Source organism: Adiantum capillus-veneris, chromosome 30, assembly GCF_014529385.1.
Source record: "Adiantum capillus-veneris isolate H3 chromosome 30, ASM1452938v2, whole genome shotgun sequence".
Taxonomy (NCBI): domain Eukaryota; kingdom Viridiplantae; phylum Streptophyta; class Polypodiopsida; order Polypodiales; family Pteridaceae; genus Adiantum; species Adiantum capillus-veneris.
Window position 1 is genome coordinate 43,804,553 of NC_140960.1, and position 19,369 is coordinate 43,823,921.

Below are 19,369 nucleotides of genomic sequence, written 5' to 3' on the forward strand. Positions count from 1 at the left end.
ATATGAGGCCAAAAAGGAGGGTAAAACAACCCCGTAAAAGGTGCATACGGATTCTCCACTTTTTTATCCTCTTTTGGACCGATCTTGGAGCCCTCTTACACCTCATCTGTGATGCAAGCAAGAATCTCTAGCCTATGCCTATATAAGAGGCCCTCTTGTACTCATTTCTATGATGAATTGAAGCATAACTATGCCCTCTTTCACCCATGAATTGTGTTATCCTTCTTAACCTATCACATGGTATTAGAGCTTTGGTGATGATTAGCACCTATTAATCATCTTGGGAATCTTAATATCTCTATGCCAGACCAAGTGAGCTCTCTCTTTACTTACCTTGGTTGATTCGTACTTCTTTGCATTTGGCATCTAGATTGCTCATCAATCTCCTAATTTTCTATGTGTGGGCACGTTCTTACTGAAGTCCAACAAACCATTACCCTCCATAGTTTTAACTAGAGGTGATTAGCATGGTTTTTGCATCATCTTTGTTATTAATTTTTGAAAGCCTCTTTCCAATTGCATGGGTGTATGCTTTGATTCCTTTCTGCTAAAGCTCTATAATCTAACCTCTGAAAACTAAGAGGATTACCCCCTTCTAATCCACCTCCAAGTTTAGGTGTATATATGTGTGTGACCTCTTGCAAATCAAGATTTATTTTTGTACGTTTTGGAGATCTCTCACAATGTGAGTTGGTGGGTCAAGTGGTTAGAACAACAAATATAACACATTGGCATGTGGGTCTTGGGCTCAAACCTCACATGCCTAACTTTGGAAAGGAGGGAGCACGAGCAGATTTGAAAATTGACGATTAGCTGCATTTGATGGGCAAGTCGGGTCTGGACAAATTGATCGACTGCTATCGCCCCTTTTTTGCTTCTTGCCATGTAAACAGATCGTTTCCCATTGTCTTTCATGCTTCTAGATCGTGTACCCCATCAAACATCGCTTGCATCGTCCGACCACGCAAAAAGAGGGGGGTCTTCCCACCCGATGACCATCCAACCGGCTAACAAGCTTGGTTTGCCACTATCTACAAAGCCGACATTTTTTCACCAAGGCCATCAAGGGCAATAAGTTCAATACTTGCTCTCAAACCCCTTTTCACATGAACTTTCAAGATTTTCACAAAGTTCAACCTTTGTGAAGAGGTCCTTCACAAAAGTGAAAAGCGAAATCACCCTTGGCCAAACTTTTGTAAATTTCCCTTGAAGATTCATAAAACCACAATATCTTTTTGTTGTGTATGCACTAATCATCACATAAGGTGATTTACTTGTACTCAAGAAAGTAGAGACCACCAATGGATTCCCTTGGTAAGATCCTCAAATCATGCTATGGGCACTATGAAAATTTGAAAACGTTTATCGTGACCTTTTACCGTGGTTTGTGTAGAGGTATTCCAAAATGCATTGGCCAAAGAAGAGAGAGGGGGGTGGGGGACATTTTTCTATGATTTAAATATTACCATGAGCATTATCATATTTATTACCGCGATTATTCTTGCAAGTACTGCCGTGGTTTTTATCGACCATCACTTTGGCGTTAAATCATTTAGATTTGGGTATTTCCCTCTATTTTGCTTGTGATTTTTAGAAAAGAAATATGATTTTAGATTTAACAAAAAAGAAAAAATGATATTAAAACATGACACAATGCTGATTTTGGATAAATTAGGTTGCACAAGGCATGTGACCGCTCTATCACAAATGTTGGGCCACAAATAAAACACGCATTGTGTATAAAATAGAAGAGGCTCGCACTCTTCCTCTGAATACCATGCATTGTGTATAGAAGATGCTCGCACTCTTCCCCTAAATACCGCGCATGCATTTTACCCGAGCAACTTCATCCATGTATTCATTGTATATTATGAAAGGCTTTACATAGTGGTGACAGCAAGCTGCTTTCTTGCTATGTAGAGGTGTTGAGCAAGGAGCACAATTAAAGAGTGCTTCTTCAGAGAAGTTATCAATAGTGCAAGCATTCTCACATTGCGCACAAGACAAAATGCTACTTGCACCCATAACTCTTTAGAACAACAACGAAAAAAAATGTGTGAAGGTGGTTGTTAGAAAGGGAGAGGGGTTATAACCGTCGTTCATTGCCTCTAGTATTATCACACAATGATTTAAAGCCAAAATATGCAATTGTGTACTTCGTTCTATTTTTCTAAACAATTAATTACAAAGCACGCATTCGTTATTTTTCATGAGAAACTGTACCAAAAAATGATAAATATTTTATCTTTAAATTAATTACACCCACTTGATTAACATAAATTATCATGCTTGACAAAATTAGAGAGAGAGAGAGAGAGAGAGAGAGAGAGAGAGAGAGAGAGAGAGCAATGAATGGGTGACACGACAAAAAAAATTCATGGAATAAATTATACAAAATGTTTATAGGTCATCCTTCAAAATATCTCTATAAGTAGCTTGATCTAAATCTAAACCCATGCCTCCTAGATCAATAAAGAGAAAGATTGAATTTTCATTTGTGAATATCAGGCTTCATCATCTTCGAACTCGTCTCTTTCATCTCATCACTGTCATCATGGTAATCATCCTCACTGAGATTGGTGGTGCTGGGAATTGAATCATCAATCTCTCTCTCTCCCCTTGTCTCACCCTCATCCAAAGTAATAGGTGGGAGAGGGTTGAAGACGGTCTCCACTTCATTAATTGCAAAAATGGTTCTTCCTAGAGGTGTTACAGGAACTACAAACAAAAGTTTTAGTTGATGGATTGATGGGATATAGATGAGCTATAAAAGAAAAGCTCAAAGTGAGTGACGTTGGTATTATGTTACAAATAAGGGTAAACAAGGTTTACACTCACTTGCTCACAATTGAGTGGAAAACTAAGTTTTCATACCTCCTCGTGTGATACACACTAGAGTCCGCCATGAAAAGATCATTCTCGTGTCATCTAGAAACATTTGTAAACCTCTTGCACTCAAAGATGAAGGAATGAAAGGTTCTAAAATCAACCTTTAGTATCCTTTCAATAGTCCCATAGTACCTGGCTTCATCACCATTTGTGTCAAATTTTCCCATGACACCACAATCCATGGTGGTTCGATGCTTATCAATGTGGCATGTACGAAAGTGTTGACCCTTTGACCACATAGAGTTAAAGGAAATGCACTATAAAATAGAAAAAACACACAATCAATCACAAAGACAAAATCAAGAAAAGACTAGGAAGTATGGTTTAAACATATGAATACTATACCTTTGGCATGTAACCTCGTGCATACTCCCATTTTTTTTCCGTGATGTCCTCTCCTTGTGCCTCTGCTTTGATCATTCTCTCATGGATCCACTCTGCAGTAATGAGATTTGGGAAACGTGCAAGTTGTCGAGGAACTGGGGGTGCCCTTCTGCCTCCATGAGCTTGCTTCCATGCTTCCCTCTCTTGTAAATGCCTATGATGAGATCCACAAAACATAACCATATCAATACTTGCAAACCATAACCATTGTGTAAATCGCAAAGCATAACCGTAGTTGAATTTTGAAACCATAACCATAAACTCAAACCATATTTTTGACCAAATTCGAAAACATAACCATAACCTCAAACCATATTTCTAACCAAATTCTAAAACCATAACCATAACCATAACCGAATTTTGAAACCATAACCAGAACCGAATTCTAAAACCATAACAATAACCAAATTCTAAAACCATTACCATAACTTCAAACCATAACCATAACTGAATTTTGAAACCATAAACATAACCTTAAACCAAATTTTGAAACCATAACCATAAACGAATTCAAAAGGCATAACTATAGCTTAAAACCATAACCATAACCAAATTTTAAAAACATAACCGTAACTTAAAACCATAATCATAGTCAAAGTTTGAAACCATAATCAAATTTTGAAACCAGAACCATAACCTTAAACATAACCATAATCAAAACTAACATAAAAATAAATATAATCAAAACTTACGCATAATCAATTTTTAAAATCATAACCATAACCTTAAATAGAATCAGAATCAAAACGGACATAACCATAAATATAACAACTATCGTGTATGTGTATATATGATCCAAAACCTAAGTAGCTATACATCAACATAGACAAATGAAAATATACCATACGTCGAGAGTGATCAAGGTAAGGCCTCCCAGTCAACGTCCTTTCCTTCATCCTGAAGCTGCAGAAGAAGAGCTGATAGTCCATGCTTGAATCCATATTTCTCCTCTCTACCCATTGAAGGACGCTTCATGGAAAGATCCTATAATATAAACAATTAACCATAAGATAAAAAATTGAAAAACTTATGTACATACGCTATTTAAATAGTTTATGACACTTACAAACTCACATCGAAGAGTTTCGTAGCCTCCACTCCCAAGATGAGAAGATCCTACAGACTCCAGGCATGCTCTGGTTGCATCTTAATGTTGTTGGAACCTCTTTGGACACTCCTGCTTCTCTTATGAAATCCCTACCTACTCTTGTACGTCCAACCATGCCGGCTTTGGCTCACCGGCTTTGTATTTGTCTCACGCTTCAGATCGACGATCTGACATTGTTGCAACAGCCCATTGACTTGATCCAATCATTAAACACTGGATCATATCCCTTTGCTAGCCTGTACTCTCTGTGAATGGCATCAATGATGTAATTATTTCTCTTCGTATCTTGGTTTTCCCAATGCTCCATCACACAGCGCCCCAACTACACTGTACAAAGCTAGCCTACCCTCTGACGCATGGCCTTTCCGGTCCTATCCATAACCAATGTCTTGTCTCTGGTCTTGTACACCTTGATAGGATCAAACTCATGTGATCCCCAAGGTGTACGTGGTTTGCTCGTTGGTGTACTATCTACTAAAGAGAGAGGTGGACGCTCTCTCGGAGGTATGGATTCATCGGTTTTGCCACTACCACAACAACCATTGTCACCACCTGAACGACGATCTCTACGTCGTCTCTAAGAGGAGTGAGAAAGTGCAGTCTTTGGTGTAGAGATACCAATCGGTGTAACTGATACGATGGTCTGAGGTCTGAGGTGTTCTGGAAAATTGTGAGAAGAAATCTTACATTTGCTCTGGTGATATGTTGACATAAGTAACAGGAAAACTGAACTCAAAGAGTATGGCTTCTTGTCACCTGCCATGGCTACAAAACAACATATATACAATACGTTAGTTCACTTAACCACAAATAAACATTTCAATCAACAAAAATGAACCACAAATTACTAAAAATTCACTAGTGGACAAAATCCATTAATTAAAAGTAGACATTACAAGAGAGTTCTTTTAAAAAATCACTAGTCAATCTCTCATCTTCTATGAGACTTGATGCACCAAAGATATCTATCTCTATGTGAACTTCTGAATCTTTGTCATCAAACTCCACGGTTCCATCTATCTTAGTATCTAATCGCTTATCTTTAGGTTCAAACATCATCTCGAGAATAGCATTGACTTCAAGGTCAGGCTCATCATCCCGATCATCAGCAATACGTGCACAGAGGTCAGATGTCTCTTTGTTCTCAACCTCCAATCCTTTGCAAACTTGTTTACTCAATGGAGCAACTTGGACGACAAAGAGACAATGTGATTTACTCAAATCTTCTTAGTCTTTTTCCTTCCATAATGGATGTATAATAAACACAACCTGTTCACAATGTTGCAAAAGAACAAATGTATCTCGATCATCAGTCCACACCCGCCTAGATTTGACTTGAATCAATCCACTTCTATCTTTGTGCACAATTGCATTGGGACCACTAATAATAACCTTGAACCACTTCACATAAAAAATAAAAATATCAAACTTTTTGAAGCTAATTTTCAAGATTTCTTGGATATAGCCAAAGTATTCAAGATGGCCAGTCTATGTATTTTCATCCCTGGCGCTAACTTTCTTGAACAAAGCTTGTCTTGACACCACTCTCAAAGATGACCCTTTGTTTGTCTATCCGTTGCACTTTGAAGTGTCACCCATGTGATCACTTCCTGTGATACTAGTGGCACATTGAAAAAAAAATCAGACTCACATTGTATATATTTTCATGCTATTTTAAAAAAAGTAGGTACAATACATACATGCCATTTTCATCCCCTCATCATCTCCTCTTCTGCTTCAAAGATCAATATTCCATTTTTCTTTGCCTCCAAGATTGTTGCATCGAGCTAGTGTCCAGTAGGAAAGTGTGGCATTTTTTGTCGATGATCTAGAAAGGGAAGATTCCTAATGATACGATTGCGCTTGAATTTCATTTGATCATCCAAACATTGTTGCTTCTTCACTTTGTATTTTTCAATCCACTTTTGCATGAATTTTGAGTTGAGAAGAAAAAACCTCATAATCTTTTCACGCATTTTGACATCCATTTTCCTCATGATTCCCTATCCGTGTGGCTCCTCCCTAGTTACCTTGGCGTTTGTTTCAAAGGTTCACAATTGGAGTATCCCTGGATCAATTGAACCCAAGAACTCACTGATAAAACCAAGAGACTCCTGCACAAGCCATCCTTTGGGTAGCTACCCTCAGGACGAGCCCTTTGATAAACAAACCCTTTTAACATCTTCATGAATCTCTCCAAGAAGAATACCGTTCCAGCTATTGCAACTTCATCAATCACATGCACAAGTAAATGCATTTGGATAGTCAAAATATTGGTTGGAAAATACTTCTTCGCCATACACACTGCCTCTATAGCATTTAAGCGAGTTGAATATTTGTTTTTTCTCCCGATCTCTTTCGATGAGAGTCAATGCACTAACTCAATAATCTTGTAAATTATGTTTCTAATGTCATTTGTCAGGCAGTCTTTGATGGAAATTGGTAAGTTAAATTGTAAAAACTTATGCCAATCATGAGACTTCAGACCACTTAGTTTGTCATCTATATTAAAAGCATTTTTCAAGCACTACATGCTCCATGTAGGAGTTTTGAATGTAGATATGACCCTCTTCACTTGTTTCTTCTCTGCCTTTCTCAAATCCATGGAGCTTTTGGATACAAACAATTTCCATTGGGGTTAAGTCGAGGCCACATGTCTAGCATTCGTCCCACAACTTGCAGGTCGTCTCTTTGTGCCTTTATATCCCTTTTTCCAGTAACTATCTTCAACATAATGTCCCCCACATTTTAAAAAATATGCATCGGGCCAAGCAAATGGTTGATAAGCAGATCACTCCAATATGGAAGATCATGAAAAATAGAGAGTCTTTTCATCCCAGGTAGCATAAACTCTCTTGATTCTTGCCGCATGTTCTTCGAGTCACTCACCTTCAGTTGGGTGCATATTGTGTTCTCATATATTTGGTCCATGCATCTCATGACCTTTTGACAAAAACCATCCATGCTTCTTGTACATGGTCTTGCCCAAATAATTTGAGCGACGAAAGCCAAGTCAAGGACAACATAGTGGACATGCATGGTTGCCGGAGTAGCTCAAACCTTGAAATAAAAAAGAAGAAACAAATCTCCATCACAGATCATGTTCTTGATTATGAACAATTTGTAATGCCCACCCAAGGAATTTTGGAGCTTCAACCTGAAAGAATCTTAGAATCTAGAGAAAGAAACCTTCAAATAGAACCCTAAGAGAGCATCTAGTGTAATGGAAAGATTACCCTGAACCAAAATGAGGACATTTTGATTTTTTAAGTTAGGGAGAATGTAATGTGCCTGCCTCAACGATGTTTTGTAATCCCATTCATTAATTCAAGGAGCAGTACCCTAAGCTTTACGTGTCTATTTCTGTAAATTTTTTAGTCTAGTCAAAGGTAATAAAAAATTTGTATCAATGTGTGCATCTTGAAGTCACTAAAAAGAGCTTTCTAACCCACTGGACGACCTCCAAAATAGGGTTGAAATGTGCACTTTAGCTCACATTTAAGCTGTCAATTTTTTTATTATGGAAAAATTGAAGGGTTAAAGGGCCATGCACTCACCTGACAAGTGTCAGGACATGAATAAAAGAACCCAATTAGCTGAATTTAGATTTAGTTAACTGAGAGATCCCCCTCGTACTGTACTTGACATTTGGAAAGTCCTCATTTGTCCTACCCCCCTATATAAAGACCTAGCCTCCCCCTCACAAGCTAACGCACATTCTCGGGTGGTCCAAGAAGGAAACGTTGCCAGTTTTCACACACGTAGACTCTCTCTCTCTCACTCACTCATGCATACACTCTTCTCTCTCTCTCTCTCTCTCTCTCTCTCTCTCTCTCTCTCTCTCTCTCTCTCTCTCTCTCTCTCTATTGGAGCTAGGGGAAGTTTGATGGAGAACGCACTCACGACAAACGAGACGACGCACGAGCGACGAAAGGGGCAAATAACACGATGAACAAAGCGACAAAGGAATCTACTTATTTAATTATAGGTGTATATTTCAAGTTAAATTTTTGCACATATTCTAAGAGAGTCTCTCTCTCATCATTTTCTCTTTCTACAATTTTTTGTAACCTTTCATGCTATATAACAAGCAACTGTTGCATGCATGAGTTTTGCATGCATGAAGTCTCTAGGAATTATAGGGATCTCTAAAAATTACAGAAATCTTGCATGCATGCCCATTACGCACTTGTACTCACTCTGTTTGTGCATACATGGACCTAGATAGGTCCGTATTATCAAAATAAATTATACATAATCATTCATTAAGCCTAGTAAAATTAGGAAACATTATTAGATACATCCTATAGTTTTTTAGATATTTTTCAAAATTTCCTAAGACTTTTTATCTTTAGAATTGTTTTGTGATTTTATTTGAATGCAAAAAAAGTATAAATAAATTTTGGCTAAATTACCTACAAAAATTGACTTTTCACTTGATTTATGGGTCAAGTAAATTCACTAGACCCTAGAAAATTTAGGTTATTGAATTACTTGGATGTTTTGACTAAATTTAGCCCTTGGACTTGCACTTAGTATGATTTTTTTCCTTTTCTATTAATTCTATTTTTAAGTTGCGCAATGGCCCCTAAAGTAGCAAGGAATGGCCCCTAAAGTAGCAAGGAAGAACAACGATGGAGCTGGCCCAAGCCATACTCCAATAGTCAAAGCAAACCATCCACCGCAGCAAAGCATTGTCGTGAACCCAAACTAGGTACCAATTATTTTTGAACTTTATGCATAGTAGATAAGCATGACTTAGATGATCCTAGGAAACTGTAAGAAGACCACTGGCTGTATAAACAAAACACATGCTTTGTTCATAGAAACTTAAATAGGAATTACTGTATGTTGTTAAAGATGTTGTTTGCATCAAGTTGGGGTGAAGTAGAATTGGATTTCATTTTTGAATAGAGACTGAAATAATTCGATGGCAGCTTGATGCCGCGTTGGTGTGCAATGCGGGTTGTGCCCATTCTGCATTGTTGCACAATGCCGTGTTGGTGCACGATGCCAAGTTGGTGCCCCAAGAGGATTTTTTCCCTGAATTGAATAATTGAATATGGATAAGAAAACCTTTGTACAAATTCTCCATTGGTGTGGAGAAAATCTTGTTGTTGTAGGTCCGCCATGATCAGGTGTTAAGTTAAATAAGTAGGTTGTTTTCAGCAGAACTGTCTGACAAAATATTGTCTTGGTGATGTTTGAAATATGGCTGTTAGAACAAAAATTATGTCAAAAATTAATTAAGGAATTACTTGTAAATGTTACAAAATGTGGTAGTAATTAGGAAAGAAAAGATGCGGGTGAATGTGGGTTGGAAAGCGCGGGTTGGTCTAGAAACAATCCTCGAACGGGTGAATCGATAAGTTGGGTGCTTCCAACAAGCGTGGATTTATTAGACAAACATTAGCTAACGTAGAATTAAGTCCCAACCTTAGGGAATTTTCTGACGACTATGCCTCGCACTTGATGAGGAAAAAATCGTCAGTCTATGAACCAAGGGTTGTACCGTTGCGATTTTGAAATGGATAAGAAACCCCTCTTAGGGTGACCACGCTAAAGATACGTAGACTTAGGGCATCTCACTTGATCATTCCTCTGCTTTGCATTGTAGAGTCGGAGCAGATGTTTTGAGCTCTTGTAGTCTCCGATCTTAGATGGTCGGGGATGTTACAATCTAGCTCATCTTTGGTTAGAATTGGCATGGGGTTTTAGGAACAATCTTCCCATTTGGGGATCGACATAGAGTGGTGGAGCCGGCGAGGATACATTTAAAGGCCCTCAACTCCTTAATAGCCCCCAAAGAGTCCCTTTTGCCTGTAATGTGGTTCTATAGGATGTGAGAAACATTCTTGAACATGTGCATGGGATCTAAGAATGTTATATTTTTAAGTCCTTCCAATATGGAAGCTTTAAAAATATGGAGTACCTTGAGTCTTGATATACCTTTTGGTGGAGAAGATGGGGTAAATCACTATTGTAGTGCTCTTCCCAAATGGTTTCCCAATCTACCTTTGTAAGCTTCAGAGGTGTCTTCCCATTAATTGAATACTTGTATTTGCTGTGACTTCTGGGCAAGAAATGATGGTTGTTTGGATAGATTACCTTCCGTAAGGCATCGGGCCACTCTATCTCCCTAACGATGGCCCACAAGTAGGAAAAGCCACATAAGGATACCCCACACAATGGTATCTCTCCTCTTGTTTGGAAGTGAAACATCAACAACGGGGATGCCCTTTTATAACTTCTCCAACTCCTTGATGAGGGGCTCGATGTAGACATCAATATTTGCCACTTTGTACTTCCGTGGCACAAGAAAATAAAGAAGTATATTTTCCTTCTTGGCAGTCTCCCATGGTGGAAGACTGTAGTTAATGATCCCACATGCCAAGTGCTCCATGATATAGACTTGGTGCCAAAGGGATGAAAACTGTCACTTGCCAACCCAAGCCTCAAGTGTTGAGGCTCTAGCCAAAACTCGAGTCGAGGAGTCTTCATGTGCCTCCATGCAGGTGAATCAGCAAGGACACACATCATCCATCATTTGAGCGATGGTTGGCATGCCATGTGAGAAGCTCCACTACAGACCTGCTTTTAAACATGTGTTGAATCCGAAGGATAAGTGAAAAATGCCTCAATACCTTGCGGGGTAGGTGAGACCTGCTCACACCGGTCTTGTAGTGTGCTTCTCTACACACGGGATAGGAGGTAGCATGTGCATGTTCATTTTGGTATAGTATGCAATCATTGATGCGTGCATGGATGCACTCATACTCCATGCTAAGTGCGGTGACATACGACCTTGCTTGTTGATGGTCCAAGGCATGTGGTGATCTTTAGGAATAATTTTAACCATCAAACTACAAATGAAACAAAAACTTAATACAAATGCAAGGGGGGACCAACAAGAGAGTTCAATTTACAAAAACAGCCATAAATAGAACTAACTAAAGGAGTGCATCTACACCTGCATTGCTCCAACTAAATTTTTCTTGCAAGTCAAGAACCTCCAACAATGCTCAGAGCAACGAGTACTATGCAACATCATAAAGAGGGGTTTGAGAACTCGATAGAAACCTGTCCATTGTTGCTTGTGGCCACTTAGATCATGGTATACAATCCTCCTCACAAATGTTGGCTTCATGTGCCAACAACTTATCCACCATGTCAAAAATGTGCTAGTCCTCAACCTCGAAGTGTCCCTAAAACACATGTGGAGGAGCTATCAAATTAGAGCTAGTGCCACAATCACCACACGCCACGCCTTCACTTAGTAGCTCTTTCCATTGTCTTTCAAATTTTCAAGCCAGAGCACCACCACCAAACACGGACCAATGTGGATCATATCTCTTGCCCAATGATGCACTCAAACAGATCTAGAGGATGGGAAGATGTGGCCAGTTTAGAAATAATGAAGCGTGAGACTGGATGCTTGCAAAAATTTGATGTCTTGATAAATTTCTATGTGAAGAAACACAAGCATGAGTCTATTTGATAGGTTCTCTTAAAAAGTCCTATGCTAATCTCTATTCTATTCTTCTGTCTTCCTCTACGTGTATTCCAAAGGACTCCATATGTGATGATGATCTCATTCACCTTTTTTGGAGAACTTGTGCTTCTTTGGTTTTCCATCTTGTCCAAAGAATCTAGTACATCTATGTGATTATAGTGGAATTGATTTATGAAAGGGAAGTTTTCAGAGGGTTCTTTAGAGGAGAACCAAATATTGTGCAAGGTTGAATTCATTGCATCATTCACACATTAGAACATCAAATCATGACCAAAACTTGAAGAGAATAACACAATTAATATTGACAACTTATTGAGGACCTAATCTTCTTAGAGACGTTCTTCCCTCCAAAAGGTCTTTATATTATTATTCTCTCAATGAGAGCCTTATTTACAATACAAGCTTGAGCTCTTGCGAAGATTTCATCAAACCAAGAAGATGATGACCTTCATGATTCCATGGTGTAACCCTCCTTCCCTAGCCCTTAACACCCCATCAAGGAGAAAGAACTGTAGGGATGGAGGTAGATGAGGGTGATGAGGAGTAGTAATTTCTTGTATGCTTACTCCATAAGAAAGATCTTATCATAGCTAGAATAATATAGAAGAAGAAGATGAATAAAATAAGCTTAATTGCTTGGATTTGCATCCATAGACAAGTTCTTGAGCATGGAGACTATATATTTAGCTCCTGTGAGAGAGAGAGAGAGAGAGAGAGAGAGAGAGAGAGAGAGAGAGAGAGAGAGAGAGAGAGAGTACTACCTTGGCCACACTTAGGAACTTGTGAGAATGTGAGGAAATGAGAGAGAGAGAGAGAGAGAGAGAGAGAGAGAGAGAGAGAGAGAGAGTACTACCTTGGCCACTCTTAGGAACTTGTGAGAATGTGAGGAAATGAGAGAGAGCCTAAAATCCCCCAATCCCCCCCCCCCCCCCCCCCACACACACACACACACACACACACACACACACACACACACATACACACACACACACACACACTATCCCCGTTTCCAACCATGCCAAAATTCTCTAGGTAGAATACTATTGCATGGTCCAATTACAAGTAAACACTTAAAATGCCACTAAGTGCATATGCTCACATATGTCCCTTCCTCACCTTGCATTCTTGAATAGTTTGTCCCCTCTTTGTTTTGACTTATCTTTGGAAAGTGCACACACGTCGACTACACACACCCCTATCCAGCTTTCCATAAAGCAAGCGTGAGATACTTTGGACATGTGGCCTAGCCAAACTTAGAAGAGAAGGACTAGTGTCAACTTTTGAAATATGGTAGGGCTGATCTAACCTTATTCTTTTTCTTTTTCTCTTGCATTAATTAAAAACCATAGAATTACCTTTTATTTAACTAGTTAGTGTGCAAGACCTTTGCACTATCCTTTGGAGGCTCTAGGATGCTATTTATGACCTACTATATTAGAAATGACTATGGTAAAATTAATCTTATCCTTGGGCTTTGGAGCTTCACCTCGTGTGCAAAATCCTTAGCACAATCCTTGGCAGTTTCTAAGAAGTTGCTCTTGAAACCTGCTAGATTTAGACTTTCTCTGGAAAGTTTAAATTTTATTCTAATGCTTCCCGGACTTCATACTTGGAGTCTAATGAGTAAATCTGATTATTTGAAATCTGGACAGGGTGGATGCATGAATAGGTGGTACACTAGCTATCCTTTTTTGGGGGTGGTAGCAAGGGGGTGGGCTGGTTGGTAGCTAGGTGAGTAAACATTGAGAATCTTTTATAAGGTTTTATTTGAAAATTGTTCATCAAAAGGCTTGAGCAGCGAGCTGGATTTAAAAACTTTAAAATTTATCTTTTCAGTTTCAAGACGCCTCCTGCTCGTCAACGGTTGCAGAGGGGGGGCAACTCAAGTGGCCAAGCAGCTCCTGCAGCTGAAGCAAAATCAGCTACAATTACTGGGAGGCGGAAGAGGGACTGTCATTCATCTCCCTCGCCTTATTCACCCTCGAACTCCCATGCTGGAAAGAGGAAGAAGAAGGTCTTGACTCCTTCACCAAAGCTTTGCACTCCTATAGCAAAGAAACATTAAAAAATGGCAGATGTTGTAACCCCCAACACTGAGGTACTACTGCATCTTAGTGTTGCTGACTGTCTCTACAAAATTTATTGTTGTAACTTGTTTCCAAGGTCCATGTAAGCTCTCTTAAGCTTGCTTTGAAGCAAACCTAACTTAGAGGCTAGATGTTTGTAGATGCATTCAAGCTCCATAAGCTAATGTGCATGCATTCAAGCTTGCATTGAAAACCCGTGTAGAGGCATGCATGCATGCATGCATTCAAGATTGCATTGAAACCTATGTAGAGGCATGCATGCATGCATTCAAGCAGATATATTTGTGCACATTACATTTTTTATTGAACTTCAATTGGCTGGCTGCACATGCATTCATGTCTTGTGCATAGTTGGGACCGTACTCGTATGGATTGCAAACCATAGTGCTGTGAAGAAGCATGAATCGGTGATACTCTATCAGTGTGGTAGCTTCCACCTGCAACACTCATTTAATATAGGGAAACTGCATTAGAGATCATCAAGATTGTAGCATTCAGCATTCTGCAAAAAACATAACAAGTTGGTAGCATTATGTTAGCCAGCTACCAATCAAAAAGTTCATTTAGCAAAGAAATACCAAGGTGGTAGTTACATGGTAGCTATCTGTCTGGGACACAGGTAGTTGTACCACCTATTCATGCACATACCCAGCCTGCTTCTGCTCTTGCTCAATGCAACAATTGATGTTTAATGTGAAAACTTCTGTAAAATTGTAATATTATAAATGCTCACCATGCATAAGCTATCTAAGTTTCCAATAAATTTTTGGCCATGTATGTTTCAAGCTTAAGTGTTGAATCATACTCCCAATCATACTTCCATACCCGTATGCATTTGCCGTATGGAAACAACTATGGTCTTATGTTTTTCCCTGTATTTTACAGGGCAAAGGCCATTGGTGCACTCCATATGTGCCATTTGAAAGGAAGACAGTTTTTTGCATGACAAAGCCTCAAGCACATGAAGTATACAACCTCCCCAACTCTGGAGTGGATGCTCGACTACTGACTGAGGCAGATTTCACCAACAAAGATCGGTTGAAATGCTTTAAGGAGGTGCTGAAGAGGGGCAGCAAAGTAAAATGTAGAGATGTGAAGCCGGAGCTCTGGAACAAGTTTTATGTATTGTTCACATCCATGTATCAAGAACCTCCTGGCAATTATGGTATGGAGGTGACTAAAGGATTTGCTAGAGGCTTTCTATATGAGCAGTTGAAGGGATAGGTTGACTGGGCCTTGCTTCCAGAAAGTATTGTCACAAATATAGATCCAGGAAAATTACATGCAAAGAAGCAGCAATGGGCAGCTTTTCTTTCCTCCTTTGTCCCTAACAGTTCGCGGTGAATGACGAGGACTCCAGATCATTTGGAGGCACCCCAGGAAACTCCGATCGATACAGTGGATGATGTGCAGAAAAAGAATTTATTTGGTCCACCGTCTCTTACAAAGTTAGATACTGTTTACAACATGGTTGTAAGCAAGCATTCTTTTGCATTGTCAAAGTATAATGAAGCTTTTAAGAAGCTAGAATTGCTTCAGGATGATGTGCACCAAAATGAAGGTGCCAACCTCCTAGTGGAAAAGCTCAAAGGCCAGCTGAAAGATGCAGAGGCTGCATTACTAAAGGCAGAAGGTAGCGTCGATGTTGTGGATGCAATGAAGGTAGAGAAACTTAAAAATACTGTCAGTAGGTTGTTGCCAACACTCCAAACATTGCAAGTGGTAGTTGAGGAGAAGGCACCACTTGATGCTATGGATAGAGCTCTAAAGGCGAGAGATTTTACACAGGAAGTGGAGGAGTGTGCACAGGCGCGGATGGATTTTGTGAAGACCATGCAGGTCAAAAGAAGTACAGTTTTGTTGTCTGCACCTCCGCCGAAAGTTCCACTTGTGGATATGGGCACCTTGCCTTTGGACAAAGTTTGCAATGCTTGTGGGTTGATGATGCACGACGATGATGCACTTGGCATGTTTTTGCTGCCGTGCAATCATGCCTTTCACATTATTGTTGGGGCGGTCTGGGGCGGGCAACAAGAAGAGAAACCTCTAGACACCCTTCAAGGCTCCCGTGCTACTCAATGGGGCTGGGGCACAACACAACACAAACCAAAACAACAAACCCACAGCCAAATCCCAACTACACAAGGGGCACCACCTAGTTTAAGAGCAAACTAGGACGCAAAAGAGGAGAATCGTTAGAGCAACCCACAAACAAGCAAGGAATTTACACTAACCCTAACACCAATGGAACACTCTCACACACTAAAACACGAGAGAGAGAGAGAGAGAGAGAGAGAGAGAGAGAGAGAGAGAGAGAGAGAGAGAGAGAGAGAGATGGTGTACAACTTAGCTTCAACTTTATATTTTGCACAAAAAGGAACTTAGAGCTTGCGGAATCAAGTAACAAGATTTGGTTATAGCATCACTAGAACATTGTCTTAGGGTTATGGGAGCCCTCTCACCATCCACCCTCTTACAATGGTAGCCAAACAATAGCCAATGAATCACAAGCAACAAAACAACAACCTTCAATGAAACAAGTCACCTTATGAAGCTGAATGAGTTTGCCAAGCCAAATTGGAGGAGAAGCGTGAGCCTTTGGACATGAATTGCACCCAAAACTACCAATTCATTGATGTTGGGGTAGATACAACAATGGTAGGAAGAATATCTTCTACTCGCACTCACTCAAACTAGCTCAAGCTTTTCTATGCACCAAGGTGATGGTGTATAGAAAGCTTACTCTCTCTTTACAACCAAGCTAGAACTGGCGTGTGGTACGCTCAATCTAGTGTGCAATGGTATAATGATGTCTTTTACAAGGAGAAATGGGTTCTATTTATAGGTTTTAGAAGCCTTGATTAGGATTAAGCCTAATCAATTTTATTAGGAAAGATCAAGGATTATGAATTTTTATGAATTTCAAATGAGAATGGGGTCTCTCTTTTCTCTTGAGTCACATGGATGTGGGCTCAAGTAAGAGAATTATTGATGTGGTGAAAGGAGAGAAAATTCCATGGGAGTGAGTGAATTTGGTTTACTTGTGCGGTTGCCTACTCCATATGTTGATAGTGTGGGTGCAGTTTTACAAGAGAAGCTAGTTGTTAGTGGTAATAATCACTAGAATTGTTAGTGATACATTTACAATGGGTAGGATGAGTTGATTTGATGAAGGAAGAGGGGTGAATTAAAAGAGAATCATTGAGATGGTGAAGCTTTGAAGAAGCTTGAACTCACCCTTGTGTAGATTGTGGAAAAAATGACCGCTGGTCTTCTTCTTCTTCTTCGCTTCTTTACGCCGCCGCCACGGTTGACCACCACGATGAAAAGAGGATTTGTTGATGAAAAATCCTCAATTTTCAGAAGTTATCATGGTTAAGATGCTGAATTTTAGATATTTTTAGGAGAGGTAAATGAAATTGTAACATAGAAGCAATAGAGAGAGACATGGAGAGGGTGTATGTATGTAGAGGTTCATAAAAGAACTATAGGGATGAGAGAGAAGGGTAATGGTGAAGAGGGTGGGAGAAGCCATGGAAATTGCAGGTTTGAGTGAGGGAAGGAGAGGGGGGGATGTGTAAGAGTGAGTAGGTGTGTGGAAGGGTGAGAGAAGACTAAGAGCTACTTGTGAGAAAAGTGGGCAGACTGGGTCCACTCAAAAAATCATAGCTCACCGCTGGTAGCTCCAAAAATCATGAAAAAATTTGAGGTGATTATTCAGAGCGTGGGCTACAGTTTCTCTTTTGACCACCACTCCAAATTCGGAGTGGAGATAGGTGCCAAAATTCTCACCAAAAAGCCTGTTTTTATGCCTGCAAAAGTCTTTTAGTGGCCCCCTCCTTTGTTGAATTTGTACAATGCATCCAAGAGTGAGCCCCTCCTTTGTCATATTATAATACAAAGCATCCAAGTTGCCCTTGACCCATGCATGGAGGAGGATTATTGGTGAATAAAGAAATATATACATGGTGGGACAAGTGTATGGACTATTCATGGACTTTAGCTCAATGAGCACATGGTGTTAGAATAATGAGTAAAAATAATAATAAAAATATGGAGGAGTTATGGATATGGAAAGATATTGGAATCATATGATATGGTCCCTCCTTGAATTATTTTGGGTGAAAGAGGAAAAGATATGTAAGTAAATAATATAATAAACGTAACCAATGAGTAGAAATCAATTTTTTGTTTTCACGAGGGTGAGGGTGAAAATGTGGGAGTGATTTGTATAAAGGAAAAATATGAGGTTAGAGTATGTACATATTGGCAAAAAATATAATTATGGTGTAAGAGGATGAAAGAAGGTGTACATAGGTTTAATAAAACACACACCTAAGTAGAAATATTTAAATAAAATACCAAAATAATTATAAAAAATCCCTATATTTAGGCCATATATACAATGAAATATTTACACACAAAGAGGCCATAATATACTTTTTATTTTTTTATTTATTTTTATTTTTTTGGCTCAACTAGCCCAGTGACTAGCTAGCTGAGGGTTTTTAAGAAGATATGAGAAAAGCCCCCTAACTCACACATGCCTATGTACAGTGAAATGGTAGGGATAGCCATAGAGTTTGGGTGAATTTGGTAGGGTGGAGTAACTTACTATGGCAATTATGGAGAGCCGAAAAATGGCTATCATTAGCCCTCCCCCAAGATGATGGTATATTCATGTACCATCATAGAGCATCTTTTCCAAAGAGAGTGCTTCAGAGTCCTTGACGAGATATGAGACAGCGGCCTTTGGACAGATCTTTGGTAGATCCTTTAGTAGAAGGCGACTCAAATAGGGCTTCAAGCGATACCCGTTTACCTTCCTAGAGTGCTCTTTACCATTCAAGTCCATAAGCTGATAGTAACTAGAATTGAAAGCCTTCTTGACTATGTATGGCCCTTGCCATCTAGTTTCAAACTTGGCATCAAAACGATTGTCAAGTCGATTGTCATACCTTAGCACAAGCTCTCCTTCCTTGATGCCTTTGTCCTTCAGTTTCTTGTCGTGCGTTTCTTTCTCTTGTGTGGCTTTCCTCTTGTAGCACTCATATGCTGCTTGTCTTTTCCACTCAAGCTCCACTAACGTAAGAAGTCGATCCATCCATACCTCTTGATCATCTTGTGCTCCTTTGCCATGAAGTCGCATTGTTGGAATGTTGAGCTCGATAGGCTGCAAAGCCTCTTGACCATAGACCAAGTGAAATGGTGTGAACTCCGTGGCTTCCCTATATGTGGTTCGATATGCCCACAAGGCACCATCCAAGAAGTCATCCCATAATTTTGTCTTGTTTTGCACCATCTTTCTAATGATTCCTGCAATGACACCATTAGCCTTCTCCACCAAACCATTTGACTGTGGGTAGTATGGTGTTCTATGACGATGTA